At 47.1% G+C, this 23,958-nt stretch overlaps 1 long non-coding RNA gene across 1 annotated transcript; it reads right to left on the bottom strand.

Moving 5' to 3' along the window:
- Window positions 1-1,446: 1,446 nt before the first annotated feature.
- Window positions 1,447-1,980, bottom strand: LOC121574270. The gene is made up of 3 exons (XR_006002154.2): window positions 1,904-1,980; window positions 1,636-1,793; window positions 1,447-1,528 (listed from the first exon to the last, which is right to left on the bottom strand). It is a non-coding gene; the product is annotated as an uncharacterized LOC121574270 (long non-coding RNA).
- Window positions 1,981-23,958: the final 21,978 nt, after the last annotated feature.

Below are 23,958 nucleotides of genomic sequence, written 5' to 3'. Positions count from 1 at the left end.
GCCAATCTTAGCTAAAAAAGATATGTAATTTATTTAACAGGCAGTGGCGTGTATTCATGGATGCCAAGGGAAGCCAGGCTTCCCAAAAAATGTACCAAGAAATAAAATCAAATAATTTATCTTTCGTCTCTCTGTGTTTTAATAATTTCCCTTCAATTTGCAAGAGTCCGAATGTATCTCACCAGAGAAAGAATCCAAGCGAGCGAAACAGCGCCCCTCTGTTTCTGTATGTATAGCCCATCTATCTGATGTTTTCTGGTCAAAAATAGATATTGTTGCCTCCCGTAGCATTGAATGCAAGGGAAGCCAGCGAGCAGTTGGCCTCTCTTGATAAAAAATCAATAAAATAATAGCCAATCAGCGTTGAGCTAAACAGAGTGAGCTCAACTGTGAAAGGTCCTGGCCCACCGAAAGAAAAGTGTCAAGGGAAGCCCGTTTGGATTTGGCTTCACACCAATCACATCACATCAAAAGCCAAGCGTCATGGACAGAAAAAACGTGAATTGTTGCACCTCTTTGTGTTGTTGTCCTCCAGTGGCTAGCTAGCTATAGCCATCAGCATACCACTCCGCATTCAACTGCTGGCTTGCCTCTGAAGCTAAGCAGGGTTGGTCCTGCTCGGTCCCTGGATGGAAGACCAGATGCTGCTGGAAGTGGTTTTGGAGGGCCAGCAGTAGTAGTAGTATGTATGTATTCACCCCCTTTGCTATGAAGCCCCTAAATAAGATCTGGTGCAACCAATTACCAGAAGTCACATAATTAGTTATATAATGTCCACCTGTGCGCAATCTAAGTGTCACATTATCTGTCACATGATCTCCGTATATATACACCTGTTCTGAAAGGCCCCAGAGTCTGCAACACCACTAAGCAAGGGGCACCACCAAGCAAGCGGCACCATGAAGACCAAGGAGCTCTCCAAACAGGTCAGGGAAAAAGTTGTGGAGAAGTACAGATCAGGGTTGGGTTATAAAAAAATATCCGACACTTTGAACATCGCAGTTTAGGAGTGAACACACCTCATCATAAAACACAGGGTATTTTAGCTAAGATGATAGACAATAATTAGAGAAAAAAAACTAACCTTTCAACAAAGTACAGGACATCTTCGATGTCACTTTCAGCCCTCTGCCGTACATCTACAAATTGTGCGTGCTTGATCAGTGGCTCTTCCAGTGGCAGCTTCTTAAGTGCATAGTCCACAGCACTTGTCAGGAAACACAACACAGCTTCATGGAATGAATCCACCTGCTGTGGTGTGATGTCACCCTCGTCGAGTAATCTGTTAAGTTTAGCCCTGGTTGTGAACCCAATGTTCAACTTTCTTCCTGTCACAGATACAGCATATCGGTATAAGGTACAAGGCTAAATATCACATATCACAGTGTTTGATCATAATAATAGTCAAATACTAACCTGGTAAATGGTTTACCTTTTCTTTAAAGGCAATTTCACAAGGCTCCTCATGGCACTGCAGAGCTGCTGGAACCATAAACTTGGAACATAGCTTGCATACGAATTTCACCATCTATAACAGACATTTACAAAAATAGTAGGTGAAACCTGTTTTAGAGGATCCCTGCAGATATCAGCAAGAAACACAGAATGGAAAAAAACAGCAAAATCCAATCCCACCTCATCATGCAACAAAAATATTGATGACTGCTCTCTCTGAAGCAGCAAGTTGAAAGAAGTGAAAGTTGGTACGGTGGCTTGGAAGAACAGCAGGTACACTTCTGTCATGGGGTCAGTGAATGTCTGCACAAGTCTCTTGAACCTGGCCTGATTTTCATCTTGAATCAATCAATAAATAACACAAAACAAGAGGTTGTCATTAATACAAGTATGTGACTAACAATCCATGTAGTTGCTGCATAATGAAATTGAAAATTGATGACCATACTAGCAGATTTGTAGTAGCTGGCCAGAGGTTCATACAGCCTCAGGATCCTGGTCACACAACGTTCAAGGCTTAGCCAACAGACCGAGATGTGCAGGAGGACCTCCATGTACTCCGCTTCATGGAGCTCACAAAACTCTGTTTTAGACATTAAATCCATATCATATATTTTCCGATTTGTGCTACCCTTGAACCAGTAACCGATGTCCACTACCATATCCTCCAAATCAAAACCGGACACCTGCAATGCATAAATCAATCATAACACATTCAGTCAATGCACGTAATTAGGATACAAATAAAAAGTTACATGTAAAGATAAATCAGGCCTTAACTCATTTTAAAAAATCCCACTCCTGCAGCTTTGGCGGTGTTATGTGCCACATGACAAGGACAACAATGAATATAGGTGTTGGGATGTTTCTGGAGCACCCTAGAGGCAATGGAATTACGTGGTCCAATGTTCACAGCTGCATTGTCAACTGAGAGACCAATGCAGTTCTCCCAAGGGATGCCATGCTCCTCTATGGTGGAGTTAATTTTGGTGAAGATCTCACTTGCTGTCCCACACCTCGTCCCACTTGTTGTGCACATATTTAAAAACTGGTGGACAACTTTGCTGCCCATGAAGACCCGGACAGTAAGCGGGTTCATCTTTTCCACTCCTATAATGACAAGTTAGAATCATACAGATGTTCATGTTATTAGATGTTTAAAAATACACAAAGCACATGTTTTGCAGAGGAGAAAAATCTCAAATAGTTTGTGAAACACCAGTGTCATTCGACCCATCCGTAACAAGGGTATACAGGGCTTTTTTTCATCTCCTTCACAAGCTCCTGTGTGAAATATGGTGCGAGTGCTTCATTGGTAATGCAGGATGACTTAGTCCTGGCACACCTGTACTCCTGCGCTGTCCTGTCTGTTGCTCCTCTGCTTGTTTGTCAGTCTGTCCTGTCTCCTGCTCTCTCTGTCCTTTGTGTTGCTCCTCTGTCTGTTGTCGTTTCTATCAATCGTTCTGGCTGTTCTGTCAGTGTGTTTGTCTGTCTTTTCTCACTTGGCTGGTTCTTTAAATAAAATAAAAGGTTTCGCTCTTACGGGACATCTTTGAAACCTTAAACAACAATGGTCATGTTGGTTTAATAACTCTACTCTCAGTTACAAAAACATACCTACTTCTATTGCACACATTTCCTGTATTTATGTTAAATTCTTTGGAATACATCTTACCTGTTCGAAATCAGCTGAGTTTACATTCACCACACTAAATCATGTTCACACGCACAAACAAATCTTTTCTTTCAAGATTCAAAGTTTAAGAGAATCTGTACTCAATTGGACGACATTTCATTGTTACATACCTAGTCTCAGCTCAGCTTCTTATCAGACTTCTTGAGGTAGTGACCGTTTCTTCTCCTGTCGTCTTTCGCGGCAATTGTATCTCTTCTTCTGTCGCTAACTTCGGGGTGCAGCGCATATGGTTCAGTGGCGCTCATCAGCGCCATCTACCGTCGTGGAGTTTGAAAAAAGGAACGAACGAGTCTCGGCCAATTTTTTTTGCGTGAGAAATTGGATGTGTGGCGTGCGTGTGAAAACAGGCAAAAACGTGTCACACGGCGAAAGCGTGAGAGTTGGCAGCTCTGCTTCTTTGTTTCTCCAGTTGTCAGTTCGAGCACACACCGTTTACACACTCATTTGTGGCGCCCAAATTAAAAAATGACATCAGAAAATATTGATTCTTGTTGCTAGGCTACCAGTTACAGTGCTTTTAGCTTGCGATTTGCAAGTGCCTTTTTACAGCGGGAATACAAAAAGTATAGCTAGTGTCTGAAAGAAATATGGATTTCATATTTGTCAATTTATTGAACATGTCCTCAAAACTCAAATAAGCATCAGAAATTGTCCTGATTTAGCATATCAAAAAGCATATCAAGATCCTGATATGGACCTCAGTCAAGAGCACATGCATTGTATGTGCTGAGAAAATATACTATGTAGGCCTACTATCAGTATTTGTCATCATATAGAGAAATGAAGACGTCCACATATCTCAGGATATCTAATGAGTCGATATCGGCCATACCATGTATGATATCTGGAGGGAATCCAAAAATGATTTGAACATGAAAGAAAAATATGGATTTCATATTTGTCAAATTATTGAGCATGTGCTGAAAACTCCGAAATGCAAAATAATTCCTCCTTATTTTCAGCATATCAAAAAGCATATAAAGATCCGGATATGGACCTCAGCCAAGAGAAGCATATCTGGAATCAATATAGCTTAATATATTTAATGAATATCAAAAAAGTGTCATGTAAAGATATCCCCTGATATGGACCCTTTTCACCCAGTGCCTTTTCTTCAGTGTTCTTATCAAGAAGACTCTCCAGGGGCTCAGCTAGCCTACGAATGCAGAGCATATTTGGCCAGCAATTCATTTTCTAAAAGACATCATGGATGGTGTGTTTTACTGTGGGTTTCAGGAAGATCTCAGGAATGAAGACTTAGAACATGGACCCAGCTAGAGCAGGTATTGGAAATAGTATTTAATCAAGGATTCTGATATAGAGATTGCACTCAGATCATTCATTCAATAAACTATGTCCACAATACAAACTCAATTTAACCATGCATCTGTTCTCTGCCACAATACCTCTTCATATGCTTCTACATTAGGTTTCGTCAGATGCAATCACAATTGGGTCATAACTGCTTTAATCTTCTACTCACCAAACTTGGCCTGGTATACCTGTCCATTTCTGACCAATGGACATAATTAAAAACAGGATACATTTTTCTTCCCCACGCATTATCTATGTTGTTTTATTTTGAATCATATCTCGAAACACTGTGCGGAAGCACAGCTATTGAAGTTGGTGAAAAGTTTGCGGCACATTGACAAATTGTATCTGCCACAATGTATTATCATCCTCTGATGTATTTTGAAACAATGGGCAGAGACACTTTGTCATTCTTGAGACAAACTACCCACACTAGAAAACACTTCTGTACAAAAAGATTCTGGCCCAGCAGGTCTTGAAAACATTTGCCTGCACTGAAGCCAGACTACTGTTCAAGGAAAGGCCATACAACGTAAATGACTGGCCATTAATTACATATAGTTTTCGGGTGAATACCTTTAGTAAGACGCACACGCATTGACTCCCAGTCCGGCTAAATCATCTGTGGAAGGAGAGAGATGGCTGTGAGAGAACGGGGAGAAGGCCGATTAAGTGGCATTAACAGGCTTTTAATTTAAGACCTGGCTTATTAAATGTCAAACTCAAAGGGCTGAATGGATTTCAAAGACTAGCTGAGTCAACTATTCCTAACTATTGAGGTGCCGTAGATTACACCGAGACATCTAAAAAAAACCTGCCCTCTGATCAAAAATACAAAGCTCAGGGAAGAAGTCAGAGAAGTTGTTGATCCCAGAACAAGATTAAGTAGGCCTACTACCCAAGCCCTTTAGGAAAGCAGAGACATGCGTTGGTTTCTTTAGGAATTATTAGCGAGGGAAGGGAACTGGCAGTTCTTGGTTACTCACATCGACAGGACACTTTCAACCCCTCATTCCCTGTCGCAAGGGCTTTCAGGCCACAAATGTTCTTTGAACCTCTGATGCAGATGAACATGCATATTTAAAAGGCGTTGCACAAGACAATGCCATGCCTACTTGACAGTGAACATGGAGAAGAAAAGATGGCTGAGAAAGAGCATGTTTAATGACAGCCACAGAGAGACGGGGAAAGAGAGAGCGATGTGAACGCTGAAACAGCATCCATGATAAGATGGGCCCTGTGTGCCTACTAACACTAAAGAGAAATCCTCTTGCATCTGAGTGTAATGGTGCTAATTTGATAGTAATGCCTAATCAGTTGTCAATTAATAATAACACCCATGGGTGAAAGTAAGGCGGTACGGTCTGGTACAGCGTCCTGGCAAAATAAATAGTGGGGCTACGCCATACCAGTAAAACGTGAGTTTATCACAATGAATACAACATGCCCAAAAACCTATAGGCTATTACGCCATTATTTAACATTACTGCATGTCAGCCGCATGACAAATTAGCGAATTGACTGAAAACCGGGTGCTATATGCTCCAAATTGCATTGTGGCTTGAGGAGAACACTTACATTTTGCCAAGGTGGAGATGAGTGGCCGAGACAGTCACGGACATGGCGGAGATGAGTGGGGCGAGACCGAGGTACGACAGTGGATGCATCAATTCAGGCTATAAGTGTAGGCCTAATGACAATTGCAGAATGACATTACAAGACACATGTTTTGAAACTGATGTCTCTTTCCATTCATCAAAATGCGGGTGCACAGTGCATTGTTGTGGTTTAGATGCTGAAATTATTTTATGAGTGAACGAATGTGCGCGGGTAGCCTATAGGAGTGCATATGTTACGTGATTGTTTTACAATCAGATGACATGTGGTGTTATTTGCATATTGCATCCTGACTGGCCATACGCTAATGAGGGCCTGTGGGAATGTAGGAGATCATGAGGAAAGCATCTCTCTCTCTTGTGGCTTGTGATGTGAAGCAACGTCAAGTTAGCAATAAATGGCTTTCATAAATATACACCATTAGTAGTTATTTTACTCACGTACATACAAGTTTGATTACACGGCATGGTGTCAGAAGTGGACTAGAACGAGTGTATTTACTAACAGAGTTTAGCTTACAGTACCGGGTTGATACGTTTTGGGAAGAAAATCGAGGAGGCTAATCAGCATGGAAGACGTCGCAGGAAACGTGCAGCAGCCACTGGTAGCAGTGGGATGAGGCCAGCTGTCCATGCAAGGTGCAGCGGGAGGGGCACAGATAATTTAGCATACAGCCGCCGGAGCCGTTTGATTTTTCTAAACCTCAAGAATGGACCAAATGGATTAGGAGGTTCGAGCACTTTCGTCAGGCGAGTAATCTTCACACATATACCGAGGTGAACCGGTAAACACTCATGTACTGTATGGGCGACGATTCAGATTATGTTTTGAGGGGTCTAAACCTAAACGAACTCGAGCAAAAACATTATGGACAAACAAGAGACGGATTTCATGCATTTTTTATTGTGAAAAATAACGTGATCTATGAGCCTGCTTTAACATGCGGAGACAGGGGGGAAATGAAACAGTGGTGTCACGACTTCCGCCGAAGTTGGTGCCTCTCCTTGTGCGGGCGGCTATCGGCGGTCGTCGTCACCGGCTTTCTTGTCTTGTTTGTACACACCTGGCTCCCATTGCATTATGATTATTTCCCTATTTAACCCTCTGGTTCCCACATGGTTTTGTGCGTGTTTGTTCGTTGTGTTGTGTCATACACTTTTGTGAGCTGGTGTGTTTTCCCTGCATGGAAATTAGTATTTGTTTTTTTCCGAGTAAAGTACGTTGTGTACTCAGTTCTGTGTCCTGCGCCTGACTCCGTCCTACCGCTGCACATTTGACACATGACAGAAACACGCACCTAATATGGAGTCAGCAGGTGCAGCCAGTAGAGGAGCGCGTCCAGCAGCACGCGACAATGCTCCAGAATCTTGGCACAGCTATGGATCGCGTGATGCAGACCATGGAGCGATGGGACAGAGGGGTTTTTCCCAGAACCCCATCAACTTCAGGTCAACCCACACCGATGTCCACCCCTCCGTCACCTGGACCCAGTGGGATTCGGCTCTCGCTCCCGAAAGCCTATGATGGGACGGCTGCCGGGTGTCAGGGGTTCCTGCTCCAGGTGGAGCTCTACCTGGCAACCATCCACCTGGCTCCCTCGGGATACGAGAGCGTGTCCGCCCTCATCTCCTGTCTGTCGGGGAGAGCGCTTGAGTGGGCCAACGCCGAATGGGGAGGAATAGACGCAGCGTTGGTTCGCTATGAGGATTTCACGCTTGTTCCACCTCAGACAGGGGAAGAGGAGCGCACAGGACTTCGCACTGGACTTCAGGACTTTGGCGGCCAGCGCGGGATGAAATGAGAGGGCCTTGATCGACCATTACTGGTGTAGTCTACATGAGGACGTTCGTCTGGAGCTGGCATGCAGGGACACCACCCTTACACTCGACCAGCTGGTGGATCTATCGATACGGCTGGATAACCTGTTGGCCACCCGCGGACGTTCGGATCAGGGCCCGTCCATTCCATCCCCCAGCACCTCCGACCCTACCCCTATGGAGCTCGGAGGTGCTGCTCTAAGGGTGACCGGAGGGGGGGCCGTTTCCTGCACCAACTGTGGCCGCAGAGGGCACACTGCTGGTTGGTGCTGGGGAGGTTCCCCAGGGAGTAGAGGCAGCAGGCAGGGCACTGGTGGAACACGTGTATCCTCTGTCTCAGGAGGAGATGGCGGCTATGGAAACATATGTCTCCGAATCTCTGGGACAGGGATACATTCGGCCTTCCACTTCACCTGCCTCCTCAAGTTTCTTTTTTGTGAAGAAGAAGGATGGAGATTTATGCCCGTGCATTGACTATCGAGGTCTAAATCAGATCACTGTGAAGTACAGTTACCCACTGCCTCTCATAGCCAGTGTGACAGAGTCATTGCACGGGGCGCGCTTCTTCACCAAATTGGATCTCAGGAGCGCTTACAACCTGGTGCGTATCCGGTAGGGGGATGAGTGGAAGACGCCATTTAGTACCACTTCTGGACACTATGAGTACCTCGTCATGCCGTACGGGTTGATGAATGCTCCATCAGTCTTCTAATCCTTCGTAGATGAGATTTTCAGGGACCTGCACGGGCAGGGTGTAGTGGTGTATATAGATGACATTCTAATATACTCCGCTACATGCGCCGAGCATGTGTCCCTGGTGCGCAAGGTGCTTGGTCGACTGTTGGAGCATGACCTGTACGTCAAGGCTGAGAAATGTCTGTTCTTCCAACAGTCCGTCTCCTTCCTAGGGTACCGCCTGTCCGCGTCAGGGGTGGAGATGGAGAATGACCGCATTTCAGCCGTGCGTAATTGGCCGACTCCAACCACAGTAAAGGAGGTGCAGCGGTTCTTAGGGTTTGCAACTACTACCGGAGGTTTATCCGGGGCTTTGGTCAGGTAGCGGCTCCCATTACCTCCTTGCTGAAGGGGGGACCGGTGCGACTGCAATGGTCAGCTGGGGCGGACAGGGCTTTTGGTCACCTGAAGGCTCTGTTTACCTCGGCTCCCGTGCTGGCTCATCCTGATCCCTCCTTGGCATTCATAGTAGAGGTGGATGCATCTGAGGCTGGGATAGGAGCTGTGCTGTCTCAGCACTCGGGTACGCCTCCAAAGCTCCGCCCCTGTGCTTTCTTTTCGAAAAAGCTCAGCCCGGCGGAGCGAAACTATGATGTGGGGGACCGGGAGCTGTTAACTGTTGTCAGGGCTCTGAAGGCGTGGAGGCATTGGCTTGAGGGGGCTAAACACCCTTTCCTCATTTGGACTGACCACCGCAATCTGGAGTACATCCGGGCGGCGAGGAGACTGAACCCTTGCCAGGCAAGGTGGGCCATGTTTTTCACCCTTTTTTTTTTTTCACCCTATCCTACAGACCAGGTTCCCAGAACGCTAAGGCAGACGCACTGTCCCGGATGTATGACTCAGAGGAGCGGTCCACGGATCCCACTCCCATACTTCCGGATTCTTGCCTGGTGGCACAGGTAGGTATGGGAGGTTGACGCGGACATCGAGCGGGCATTACGTACGGAGCCCACTCCCACCCAGTGTCCCACACGTCACCCTCCTCTGGTCATCCTGGCATTGGTCGGACAGTGCGCTGTCTTAGTGGGAAGTACTGGTGGCCCACTTTAGCTAAGGACGTGACAGTTTATGTTTCCTCCTGCTCGGTGTGCGCCCAGTGCAAGGCACCTAAACACCTGCCCAGAGGGAAATTACAACCCCTACCCATTCCACAACGGCCATGGTCACACCTATCGGTGGACTTCGTGATGGATCTTCCTCCGTCACATGGGAACACCACGATCCTGGTCGTTGTGGATTGGTTTTCTAAGTCCTGCCATCTCCTTCCTTTGCCCGGTCTCCCTACGGCCCTACAGACTGCGGAGTTTCTGTTTACCCACGTCTTCCGGCACTACGGGGTGCCTGAGGATATAGTGTCTGATCGGGGTCCCCAGTTCACATCGAGGGTCTGGAGGGCGTTCATGGAACGTCTGGGGGTCTCGGTCAGCCTGACCTCAGGTTTTCACCCCGAGAGTAATGGACAGGTGGAGAGAGTTAACCAGGATGTGGGTAGGTTTCTGCGGTCCTATTGCCAGGACCGGCCAAGGGAGTGAGCGGCTTTCATCCCCTGGGCAGAGATGGCCCAAAACTCCCTCCGCCACTCCTCAGCTAACATGTCTCCGTTTCAGTGTGTACTAGGTTATCAGCCGGTCCTGGCACCGTGGCATCAGAGCCAGATCGAGGCACCTGCGGTGGATGAATGGTTTCGGCGCTCGGAGGAGACCTGGGACGCTGCCCATGTGCGCCTGCAACGGGCCATCAGGCGACAGAAGGCGAGCGCCGACCGCCACCGCAGTGAGGCCCCGGGGGACCGGGTCTGGCTCTCGACCCAAAACCTGCCCCTTCGCCTGCCCTGCCGGAAGCTGGGTCTGCGGTTTGTGGGGCCATTTAAAGTCCTGAGGAGACTGAACGAGGTATGTTATAGGTTGCAGCTCCCCCTGATTACCGTATTAACCCCTTGTTCCATGTGTCTCTCCTCAGGCCAGTGGTAGCAGGTCCGCTCCAGCAGTCTGAGGTGCGGGAGGTTCCTCCACCCCCTCTGGACATCGAGGGGCCCCCGGCGTATACTGTACGAGCTATCATGGACTCAAGACATCAGAGGGGTGGGAGGGGTACGGTCCGGAGGAGAGATGCTGGGTGCCGGTGGAGGACATCCTGGACCCTTCCTTACTGCAGGAATTTTACTGTCTCCACCCGGATCGTCCTGCGCCTCGTCCTCTGGGTCATCCCCGAGGCCGGTGTTGGCGCGCGGTCAAGGGGGGGGTACTGTCACGACTTCCACCGAAGTTGGTGCCTCTCCTTGTGCGGGTGGCTACCGGCGGTTGTCATCACCGACTTTCTAGCTGCCACCGATCTACATTTCTGTTTTCCATTTGTTTTGTCTTGTTTGTACACACCTGGCTCCCATTGCATTATGATTATTTCCCTATTTAACCCTCTGGTTCCCACATGGTTTTGTGCGTGTTTGTTCGTTGTGTTGTGTCATACACTTTTGTGAGCTGGTGTGTTTTCCCTGCGTGGAAATTAGTATTTGTTTTTTCCGAGTAAAGTACGTTGTGTACTCAGTTCTGTGTCCTGCGCCTGACTCCGTCCTACCACTGCACATTTGACACATGACAAGTGGATTATTTTGTCACAGCCTTATTTGCCCTAGCAGAGTATGGCAACTATGGACTTTTGCATGATGAACTAATTAGAGACAGGCTAGTCGTTGGGTTAGCAGACATGCGTCTGTCAGAACATATGCAGCTAGATAAAGATCTCACGCTAGAGAGAGCCATTGAGATGGCAAGGCAAACTGAAGAAGTGAAAAAGCAGCAAAGTTGCCAGTGAGGTGACACCGTAACAACAAAAGAGGCATGCTCAGTGGATAGAGTTATGCAGAAAGGCAGCCAGTGGAAACAGAAATTCCAGCGTGAGAAAGCTAGCCATGAAAATGCTAATGACAAAACGCAGTCAAAGTGTTGAAACTGTGGCAAAATCCCTGCACATCCAAGAGCACAGTGTGCAGCTAATGAAGTAGTGTGTCACTCCTGTGGGTAAAAGGGACATTACCAATGTGTGTATGTCATCAAGAGCCGTAAACGAGGTTCAAGAAGAAGATGATAGCATTTTCCTAGGAACAATAACAGCAGGAGGTGACCCATAGATGATTGACATTCAAGTGATGGACAGAAATGTGAAATTCAATATAGACACTGGTGCCGATATGACTGTTATCCCATACAATGTGTTCAATCACATTTTTGCAGGAACCAGCAAGCCAGCTCTACAAAAACCAACTAAACCTCTGCTAGGTCCAGGAAGAGCGCCGCTAGACGTAATTGGCGTCACAAATGTGGTTCTATGAAAGGGAGAAAAGGAAACACTGGAGGACGTGTATGTCATCAGAGATCTACACACAGCTTTACTAGGCAGACCAGCTATCACAAAGCTTGAGCTAGTTGCTCGACTCGACAGCATTGATTTACACACTGAAAGAATGCTATCCAAAGCTGTGCAGCGGTCTTGGCACAGTACAACAACCATATACCATCAAGCTGAAACCTGGTGCGAAGCCCTTCTCACTCCACACTCCACTATGGATTCCAATGACATTGCTGCCAAAAGTCAAGAAAGAGCTAGAGCGCATGCAAGGGTTCAAGGTTGTCACCAGAGTGGAGGAGCCCACAGACTGGTGCGCTGGCATGGTGGTTGTCCCAAAGAAGAACGGGGACGTGCGGATATGTGTCGATTTCACCAGTCTCAATGAGTCAGTGTGTAGAGAAAAATACATACTTCCCACTGTCCAACAGACCCTTGGCTCACTAGCCGGGATGAAGATCTTCAGCAAGCTCGAAGCGAACATGGGCTTCTGGCCGATCCCGCTAGCCAAGGAGTCAGTTTAGCTAACAACCTTCATCACACCTTTCAGACGTTACTACTTCAACTGTCTGCCTTTTGGCATCGCTTCAGCACCTGAACACTTCCAGAACAGAATGGTGACAGAGGTCACTGAAGGCCTGGAATGTGTGGTCTGTCACATGGATTATGTGTTGGTCTGGGGCCAAACACAGGAGGAGCATGATGCAAGACTTCATGCCGCATTGCAGAAGATGTTAAAAGCAGATGTGACCTGTCAAAGGAGGAAGTGAAGTTCCTCTGCTACATTATCTCGGACAAAGGAGTACAGCCCGACCTGACAAAGACAGAGGCTGTCAAGGAGATGGCGTCAGCGAGCTGCAGAGTTTTCTAGGAATGGTGAACCAACTGGGAAAGTTCATCCCTCAGTTAGCAGAAAAGGACAAACCTCTTAGAGACCTACTCTCAAAGAAAAACCACTGGTACTGGGGGGCCGACCAAGTCAGAGCCTTCAAAGAGCTGAAGGAGGAGCTGACATCCACACCTGTGCTAGCCCTGTACGACCCAAACAAAGAGATCAAGGTGTCAGCCGATGCTTATTCCTACGGACTAGGAGGAGTGCTGCTGCAGAAGAAGAGCGAGGAATGGAGACCCGTTGCCTACGCTTCCCGGTCTCTCACACCAACCGAGCAGAGATACGCTCAAGTGGAAAAATAAGCTCTGGGCTGACATGGGCATGTGAAAGATTCAGAGACTTTCTCATTGGTCAACACTTTTAGCTGGAAACTGATCACAAACCGCTCCTGAGCCTTCTGGGGAACCAACCATTGGACACCCTTACCCCACGAATTCAATGCTTCAGGATGAGACTTATGAGATACTCCTACACGATTGCATGTCCCTGGAAAGAGTCTGTGGACTGCAGACACGCTGTCATGTGCGCCAGTCAAAGCCAAAGCTACTGCTGCAGAAAAGGAGCTCATGGAGAGCACGCTCTTCTGTTGAAAGGAACAAGACTTGTCATTCCATCAGCCTTCACTCTGAAAAGCAACACCTACCTGCTAGTGGTGGACTACTTCTCAAGGTATGTTGAAATCGCAAACTTGTCACTAACAAAGTCTGCGGGCGTCGTAGTTCATCTGAAGTCCATCTTCGCCCGCCATGGGGTACCTGAGGTCCTGGTTACAGACAATGGGCCTCAGTTCTCCGGAAGACCCCTTTCCGACTTTGCTGCAGAGTATGGATTTTGCCATGTCACCAGCAGTCCAAAGTTCCCGCAAAGCAACAGAGAGGCGGAACGCGCCGTTCAGACAGTGAAGAACCTCCTCAAGGACGCAGCTGACCCTTACCTTGCTTTGCTGGCCTTTCGGTCAACTCCACTCCAGAATGGCTTCAGCCCGGCACAACTGCTGATGGGACAACATCTTTGTACCACAGTGCCAACACTCCCATCGCTGCTAGACGCATCACTCCCAAACACAGCTGCGGTCAGGTCAAAGGAAAAGAGAGAAGGAGTGCGGATCAGCAACGCTTCAACAACCTGTTTCCAACAAACTTGATGCACCATAGTGGACGTCTGTCAGGAGCTCTAACGGGGCAGTCCCATTTGGTTCCCTTACAGTTGAAGTCAGAAGTTTACATACACCTTTAAACTCCGTTTTTTACAATTCCTGACATTTAATCCCAGTAAAAATTCCCTGTTTTAGGTCAGTTAGGATCACCACTTTATTTGAAGAATGTGAAATGTCTGAATAATAATAATAATAATAATAATAGGGCGGCAGGTAGTTTAGAGCATTGTGCCAGTGACCGAAAGGTCGCTGGTTCTAATCCCCGAACCGACTAGGTGAAAAATCTGTCGATGTGCCCTTGAACAAGGTACTTAACCCTAATTGCTCCTGTAAGTCGCTCTGGATAAGAGTGTCTCCTAAATGACTAAAATGTAAAATATAGAGAGAATGATTTATTTCAGCTTTTATTTCTTTCATCACATTCCCAGTGGGTCAGAAGTTTACATACACTCAATTAGTATTTGGTAGCATTGCCTTTAAATTGTTTAACTTGGGTCAAATGTTTCGGGTAGTCTTCCACAAGCTTCCCAAAATGAGTTGGGTGAATGTTGGCCCATTCCTCCTGACAGGGCTGGTGTAACTGAGTCAGGTTTGTAGGCCTCCTTGCTCGCACACACTTTTTCAGTTCTGCCCACAACTTTTCTATAGGATTGAGTTCAGGGCTTTGTGATGGCCACTCCAATACCTTGACTTTGTTGTCCTTAAGCCATTTTGCCACAACTTTGGAAGTATGCTTGGGGTCATTGTCCATTTGGAAGACCCATTTGCGACCATGCTTTAACTTCCTGACTGAAGTCTTGAGATGTGGCTTCAATATATCCACATAATTTTCCTTCCTCATGATGCCATCTATTTTGTGAAGTGCACCAGTCCCTCCTGCATCAAAGCACTCCCACAGCATGATGCTGCCACCCCTGTGCTTCACGGATGGGATGGTGTTCTTCGGCTTGCAAGAAACCCCCTTTTTCCTCCATACATAACAATGGTCATTATGGCCAAACAGTTATATTTTTGTTTCATCAGACCAGAGGACATTTCTCCTAAAAGTAAAAATCTTTGTCCCCATATGCAGTTGCTTCTTCCTTGCTGAGTGGCCTTTCAGGTTATGTCGATATAGGACTCGTTTTACTGTGGATATAGATACTTTTGTACTTGTTTCCATCAGTATCTTCACAAGGTCCTTTGCTGTTGTTCTGGGATTGATTTGCACTTTTCGCCCTGTAGTGTGGAGAACGATGCTGAGATGCTGTGATGACAAGAAATCCGCTGACACTGTCCTCGATTATAATAGTTTATTACATCTTTACTTTCAGCGTCAATTTACAGATTTCTGCAGAAAATCCGGAGAACAACCATCCCAATCTCTAATATGTTGTTCCCCCCCGTCCTTTGTCCCAACCAAGGTATTCATGTATGTAACCTGATATGGGTGTTTTCCCCCACAGACCAATCCCAGGACTCCACATAACAGACTTCCTCTGTTTTAGGGTGCCCCTATAGTAATGCTTTCCAGATGCTTCCGCAAGCTGAGTCAACTTCCTCTAACACACCATTTGCAAACATCAGCAAAGTCATAAATTGTCTAGATACTACAGCACCAAAGTACGTTAATCTCTAGGAGACAGAACGCATCTCCTTCCTGAGCGGTATGACGGCTGCGTGGTCCCATGGTGTTTATACTTGCGTACTATTGTTTGTACAGATGAACGTGGTACCTTCAGGCGTTTGGAAATTGCTCTCAAGGATGAATCAGACTTGTGTAGGTTTACCATTTTCTTTCTGAGGTCTTGGCTGATTTCTTTTGATTTTCCCATGATGTCAAGCAAAGAAGCACTGAGTTTGAAAGTAGGCCTTGAAATACATCCACAGGTACACCTCCAATTGACTCAAATGATGTCAATTAGCCTATCAGAAGCTTCTAAAGCCATGACATCATTTTCTGGAATTTTCCAAGGTGTTTAAAGGCACAGTCAACTTAGTGTATGTAAACCTCTGACCCACTGGAATTGTGATACAGTGAATAATAAGTGAAATAATCTGTCTGTAAACAATTGTTGGAAAAGTTACTTGTCATGCACAAAGTAGATGTCCTAACCGACTTGCCAAAACTATAGTTTGTTAACAAGAAATTTGTGGAGTGGTTGAAAAACGAGTTTTAATGACTCCAACCTAAGTGTATGTGAACTTCAGACTTCAACTGTATGTACTGGTTACAGACACGTTACACAGGCATAGTTCATAGGGTTGGTTCCAGCATGTGTCTGGCACTATCTACTATCTTAACTTAAAGAACATATTCTGGGTTTCTGCCAAATAGTCCAAAGGAGGAAGTCATGACGGCCCCCCCCCTCATATCTTTACCAGGCACTGTTAGGCTATGGTTCAACCCAGCACTCAGAGAAACAACACGACAAAGGGAGTGGAAGAAACAAAAATATTTAATCAAAGTTAAAATTGTCTTAGTCCAAAAACAACTGAAGTAAAGGAACAGAGTGGGCTAGTCGGCTCCGGAGGAAGGAGAGGCTGAGGCAGGCAGGCAGGCAGGCAGACCGACAGGCAGGAAGGCAGGCAGGTTGGGAGATATGTCCGAAACTAAAGACAAAACAAACGACAGGTTAAGGAGAGTGGAGAGCCAGGCTGAAGACAAAGACAAAATAACTTTACTGGTGAGCCAAGTTACCGCTCTGGTAAGAACAACGATCTGGCGCCGGTGGAGAGCCATGCCCAGGAATAAGTAGTGCAGGTTGATGAGAGAATAGGATGCAGCTGCGTAGGCAGGAATCACTGGAAACAACCCGCAGCTGCACAGGAGAGGCAGATCCTGAGCACGCCCCTGATCCACTCCAGACACACCCACATAAAGGGGACAAACACACATACAGATACAACAGAAAAAGAGGGGACAAAACAAGGAGGAAGGGAAACAGAAAAGGGAGAGACAAGCTGCCCACATAACAGTACCCCCTCAATGGTCGCCACCTGGCGACCCACCAGGCCTGTCAGGGTTGTCGTGATGGAAGTCCGTGATCAGCTGAGGATCCAACACAAAACGCTTAGGGACCCAAGACCTCTCCTCTGGTCCATAACCTTCCCAATCGACTAGGTATTGGAGACCCCTACCCCGCCTCCGAGAGTCCAGGAGCCTACTGACGGTGTAGGCCGGATGGTCGTCAATGAGGCGAACAGGTGGAGGTGGATCAGCCGGCGGACACAAAAGGCTGGAGGACACAGGTTTCAGTTGAGAGACGTGGAAAGTAGGGTGTATCTTCATGGCTGAAGGCAACTTCAAACGAACCGCAGCGGGGTTAATGATGGACTCCACCACAAACGGACCCAGGTACCGAGGAGACAGCTTGCGTGATTTGGTACGAAGAGGTACGTTCTTAGATGACAGCCAAACCTCTTGACCAGGATGAAACACAGGTGCGGGAGTCCTGCTCCTATCCGCTGTTGTCTTGTTCCTGTCGGTGGTCCGAAGCAATGCTTCCCGAGCGTCGCTCCACACTCTCTGGCAGCGGCGGAGGTTCTCCTGAACCGAAGGAACAGCCAATTCCTTCTCCTGAGCAGGAAACAGAGGGGGTTGATAACCCATGGTAACCTCGAAGGGTGAAAGACCGGTGGCAGAGGCGGTGAGGGAGTTGTGGGCGTACTCTATCCAGGGCAGATGTTTGGCCCAGGATGATGGATGTTGAGCAGCCACACAACGAAGGGTTGCTTCGAGGTTTTGATTGGCTCTTTCTGTTTGACCGTTTGTCTGGGGATGAAACCCTGAGGACAGACTAACGGAAGCACCCAAAGCAGAACAGAAAACCTTCCAAACACGGGAAGTAAACTGTGGGCCTCTATCAGATACGATGTCCACAGGTATTCCATGGGGACGGAATACATGTTGGACTAGGAGGTCCGCTGTCTCACTGGCAGACGGTAATTTTGGTAATGCTATATAGTGGACAGATTTAGAGAATCTGTCCACAATGGTAAGTATAGTATCATTACCTTCAGACTTGGGTAGGCCGGTGACAAAATCCATGGCAATGTGGGACCAGGGACGGCTGGGAACTGGGAGGGGTAGCAGCAGCCCCGAAGGGGACTGATGGGAGGCTTTGCCCCGAGCACAGGTTGAACAGGCTGCCACAAAAGCCCGAACGTCAGTTTCCATTGAAGGCCACCAAAAATGTCTCCTAAGCAGCGTCAACGTGCGTCTCATCCCAGGGTGACCAGCAAAACGGGAGGTGTGAATCCACTGCAACACCTGAGACCGGACCGTCTCGGGAACAAAGAGTAGGTTGGGAGGTCCATCACCCGGTCCCGGGTCCGTGGCAAGTGCAGTCTTCACAAGAGACTCGATCTCCCACTGAACAGCCGCCACGACGCATGAGGAAGGCAGGACTGCCTCAGGCTCGCTGGTCTCCGAAGGGTCAGCAAACTGGCGGGACAAAGCATCTGGTTTAACATTTCTTGACCCCGGTCTGTATGTAAGAATAAAGTTAAACCTACTAAAAAACAGGGCCCATCTGGCTTGGCGTGAGTTGAGTCTCTTAGTGGCTTGGATGTAAGCCAAGTTTTTGTGGTCAGTCCAGACCACAAACAGCAGTTCAGCTCCATCCAGCCAGTGCCGCCATTCTTCCAGTGCAAGCTTGACCGCCAGCAGTTCCCGGTTTCCAACGTCGTAATTCCGTTCTGTGGGTGACAATTTCTTGGAGAAAAAAGCACAGGGGTGAAGCTTTTGGTCAGTGGGGGAGCGCTGGGAGAGGACTGCTCCCACACCTGAGTCCGACGCGTCCCACCTCCACAACAAACTGCAGAGAGGTATTGGGGTGTATCAACACGGGGGAGGTGGAAAACAGTTCCTTCAAAACCCCCTACCGCCTGCTCCGCCTCAGGGGACCACCGAAAAGGGACTTTAGGAGATGTGAGTCTTGTAAGGGGTGCCACCACTCTACTAAAACCCTTAATGAATCTACGGTAGAAGTTAGCAAAGCCCAAAAATCGTTGAAGTTGCTTACGGGTGGTGGGTGTGGGCCATTCCGTCACTGCCCGGATCTTCTCGGGGTCCGCCTTCACCTGCCCGCTCTCAATTATGAATCCAAGGAACGATGTAGACTGTTTGTGGAACTCACACTTCTCTGCTTTGACGTACAGCTTGTTCTCCAAGAGCCGTTGAAGGACTTGACGGACGTGTGACTCATGCTCCTCGGGTGACTTGGAAAAAACAAGAATATCATCCAGGTATACAAAGACAAAACGGTTCAAAAAATCCCTAAGAACATCGTTCACCATGGCTTGGAAAACCGCAGGGGCATTTGAAAGCCCAAAGGGCATGACCAAATACTCAAAATGTCCCAGTGGAGTGTTGAAAGCGGTTTTCCACTCATCTCCCTTTCGGATTCGGACAAGGTGATAAGCATTCCTGAGGTCGAGCTTGGAAAACACTGTGGCGCCATGCAGAGGTTCAAAAGCTGAGTTGATGAGTGGAAGGGGATACTTGTTTTTAACAGTTATGTTGTTTAAACCCCTGAAATCGATACAGGGGCGTAACGACTTGTCCTTCTTTTCCACGAAAAAGAAACCTGCACCCAAAGGAGACGACGAGGAACGGATTATGCCCGAGACCAGAGAATCACCAATGTACTGCTCCATTGCCTCTCTTTCCGGTCGGGACAGATTGTATAACCGACTAGAGGGCAAGGGAGCACCAGGAAGCAGTTCAATAGGGCAATCATAAGGCCTATGTGGTGGTAGAGACAGAGCCTTGTCCTTACTGAAAACCTCCGCTAAGTCATGGTATTCTTTGGGGACAGATGACAGATCAAGAGGAGCTGAGGGAGGAGTTGGGTTACACTTAGTGGGGGAACCGCTGACCTCAGGCACTCGGAATGGCAGTTAGTGCTCCAACTGAGAATGGTGTGACGTGTCCAATCAATTTGTGGGTTGTGAAGAGCCAACCAGGGGAAGCCAAGGATTAGGGAGGTAGCTGAGCCAGACATAACTCTTAGCTGAATGCTTTCACAATGATTGCCAGAAATCACTAGGGAAACGGGGGTGGTTTGATGAGTTATCTCCGCGAGGAGGCGCCCATCAAGGGCTGTGACCCGAATGGGGGTAGGTAGTGGCTCCATGGGGATACGAGCTTGTGTAACGAACTGGTGGCTAATAAAGTTATCTTCTGCACCTGAGTCTATGAGAGCTGAGAGTGGCAGGGAATGACTCTGGAAACGTAAGGTTACAGGTACTTGTAATCGGGGAATGATGGGTTCAGGATCTAACTCTGGGCTCGCAAGTAGACCCACCGTTACGAGCGAGCCTTGTCTTTTGGCCGCTTAGGGCATGTAGCCAGAATGTGTGTGGCGTCTCCACAGTACAGGCACTCACCCGCCTGGAGGCGCCGTTGCCGCTCTGCTGGAGGTAGTCGAGCTCGACCCACTTGCATAGGTTCCTCCTCTGTGCTCGGGATGGAATCAGGAACAAGAAGCTGCCGACTCCGGAGAGGCGAGACTCGAGTGGTTGAAGGCTGGGAACTCGTCCTCCTAGATGTGGCCGATCGCCTCTCTCCCGACGCCTCTCCCGCAACCGATTGTCTAGCTTGATGGACAGGGAAACGAGAGAATGTAAATCATGTGGCTCATCACGAGCAGCCAGTTCATCCTTAATGGCTTCATTCAAACCGTTTAGAAATGCTCCTTGAAGTGCCACATTGTTCCACTTGGAGTCCGCTGCCAACGTCCAGAACTCAATAGAGTACTCTGCCACACTGTTAGAACCCTGCCTCAAATTAAAAAGTATCTTGGAGGAATTACCCACATGGTCAGGATGGTCAAAAACAGTCTTCAATTTAGCAGAGAAATCAGCAAAAGTCAATCCAGTCAAAGTTTGATCTGAGCACACAGCCTCAGCCCAAACCAGAGCTTTCCCCTCTTAACAGCCCCAGAACATAATGTACCTTAGATGAATCAGTAGAAAACGACAGTGGTCTCTGCCGAAAAAATCAAGTCACACTGAAGCAAAATCCCCGGCACTTGTCCAATTCTCCATTGAACGGTTCAGGCGACGTGACAGGGGGTTCCCGACGGAACGAAGCCTGCCTAGTGTCCGAGGAAACAACTTGGGGTGCATCAAACTGGGGGTCAGAGAGAGATGGAGAACTGATAACAGACAATTTAGAGACGTGTGTAGTTAACTGAGTCACCTGGTTCAGCAGTTGATGATTATCTTCCACAAGAGTCCGAATCAACTGGTCATGCTGTCCTAGCAACGTTCCTTGAGCCTGGATAGCTTGTTGGAAGCTGTCTTTGTTTGCCCCGTGCTGTTTCTCTGTTGGGTCCATGGCCAGATCGTTCTGTTAGGCTATGGTTCAACCCAGCACTCAGAGAAACAACACGACAAAGGGAGTGGAAGAAACAAAAATATTTAATCAAAGTTAAAATTGTCTTAGTCCAAAAACAACTGAAGTAAAGGAACAGAGTGGGCTAGTCGGCTCCGGAGGAAGGAGAGGCTGAGGCAGGCAGGCAGGCAGGCAGGCAGGCAGGCAGACCGACAGGCAGGAAGGCAGGCAGGTTGGGAGATATGTCCGAAACTAAAGACAAAACAAACGACAGGTTAAGGAGAGTGGAGAGCCAGGCTGAAGACAAAGACAAAATAACTTTACTGGTGAGCCAAGTTACCGCTCTGGTAAGAACAACGATCTGGCGCCGGTGGAGAGCCATGCCCAGGAATAAGTAGTGCAGGTTGATGAGAGAATAGGATGCAGCTGCGTAGGCAGGAATCACTGGAAACAACCCGCAGCTGCACAGGAGAGGCAGATCCTGAGCACGCCCCCTGATCCACTCCAGACACACCCACATAAAGGGGACAAACACACATACAGATACAACAGAAAAAGAGGGGACAAAACAAGGAGGAAGGGAAACAGAAAAGGGAGAGACAAGCTGCCCACATAACAGGCACAGGTAGGAACCAAGGATTGACACCAAAGCCAAGATGCACAAAATAAAATGTCCTTCACATTCCACCCTTTTTTTGACTTGTGTGACAATAAATCATTAGAGTTTAAGGCAAGCATTGTTTAACTTCTCTATCATATTTCTATTGAAGTAAGGCCCTTTCAAGCCCTTCATTCTGGGTTGTACAATCCAATTATTATGGTAATACTATTATCATAATTAAGGTTATACTTCTATTAACGGGAGTGAATTCATCAAAAATACACACACATACACAGCATGTTAAATAACACAATTTAGACAAACTAAGAAAAAAAAACACTCTGCAGCCCATTTGGCAATTTGGGATCCCCAACTTCCAAACAGGGATTCCAACCAAGTTGCAGGCATCCACTGGTTGTGGGGAATGACTCTTAGTAACAGTGGCAATGTATTCGGCGAGATCAGTCATATTAGAAGTGATCTGGGACAAAAGTACAACATTCATCGCCAATGAAGTGCCCCCTTGACCTGCTAAAAGATAGTCTGTTTTGCAGAGCCAATTTACGCAATTATTTTAGCATTTCCGAATTTCTCTCCGTCTCTAGAGATCTCCTGAATTTGGTCTAGGGCACATGCATATTGACTTTCACAGGGAAGAGAGAGAGAACACATATTATAACAGTTTCACACCAACCTTGATAAGAATTAGATTGGGGCAAGGTTAGCCCAAGCTACAATCTAGTGGCTCTCCTCACAATTTAGGGGCATTGCTCTGTCTCTAGAAGCCTTTCCAAATCATAATTATAACAATTGATAAATTATCCAACGCAAATTTAGAATGGCAGTCCTTAGTGATTCACGTTGGTTCTATCACTTTAATTTAAGACCCTCAACTTAGCTCCCACCGATACTGGCAGAATGTACATTTACATTGACATACAGTATATTAATATGTCGTGACATGACTTTCATTAATCTGATGACTGTTATTTATCGAATCAACTAACTATGTTTAATTGTTACTCAACTAAATTAATCATGTAACAATTAACTCATTAGGATTTGGGGCACCACGGAATAAGTTGTTTAAAGTGTCACCATCTCCCGAATTAAACTAAAGGTCTTTACCTGTCAATATGTATATAACAGTCAACGTATTAATCATTACCTCTTATCATGTCATCATTCTGAACGGTTGCAACCTTCTTGGATCTGCAAAACCCCCAGCTTTACTTATGATTCAGTACTACACAAATTGGTTTAATTATTTATTTACTAGCTAACTAAATAATAACACAGAATAACATACACACTTAATACATGAGAAAAATGTACTCTCGAGTGGCGCAGTGGTCTAAGGCTGTGCCACTAGAGATCCTGGCTCTGTCGTAGCCGGCCGCGACTGGGAGACCCATGGGGCGGCGCACAATTGGCCCAGCGCCGTCCAGTGTAGGGGAGGGAATGGCCGGCAGGGATGTAGCTCAGTTGGTAGAGCATGGCGTTTGCAACGCCAGGGTTGTGGGTTCGATTCCCATGGGAGGCCAGTATGAAAAATATAAAAAATAATGTATGCACTAACTGTAAGTCGCTCTGGATAAGAGCGTCTGCTAAATGACTAAAATGTAAATGTAAAAAGGTCCCTAGTGGACTAACAACAACATGACTGATTGTTTACCGGGAGAGAGAGAGAGACACAACACTTATCGTACATTTGGAAACTACGCTCACAGTAATAATTTACTTTGTACACGAACCACCGCCTGTTTAGAGAAAGAAATCATTAATGTATTTACGTGTTTGAATGCCTTCGTTCACCGTTTATCCCTGTCGGACCAAGCCTTCTTGAAAAGTGTTTGGCTGGTGGTCCTGTGGGTGTAAGGCTCTGATTGTCCACCAGAGGTCACAATGTCCTTTTTCTTAGTTGTCCGGTCACCAGTGGTGTGTTTCTTCAGAACAGCTACCTAGTTCGTGTGGATAGTCAGAGTTTGAACCACTTTACATGCACAGCT

The sequence above is a fragment of the Coregonus clupeaformis genome, chromosome 15, assembly GCF_020615455.1.
Source record: "Coregonus clupeaformis isolate EN_2021a chromosome 15, ASM2061545v1, whole genome shotgun sequence".
Classification (NCBI taxonomy): domain Eukaryota; kingdom Metazoa; phylum Chordata; class Actinopteri; order Salmoniformes; family Salmonidae; genus Coregonus; species Coregonus clupeaformis.
Note: the sequence above shows the minus strand (reverse complement) of the source record. Positions and strands in the feature narration are given on the sequence as shown.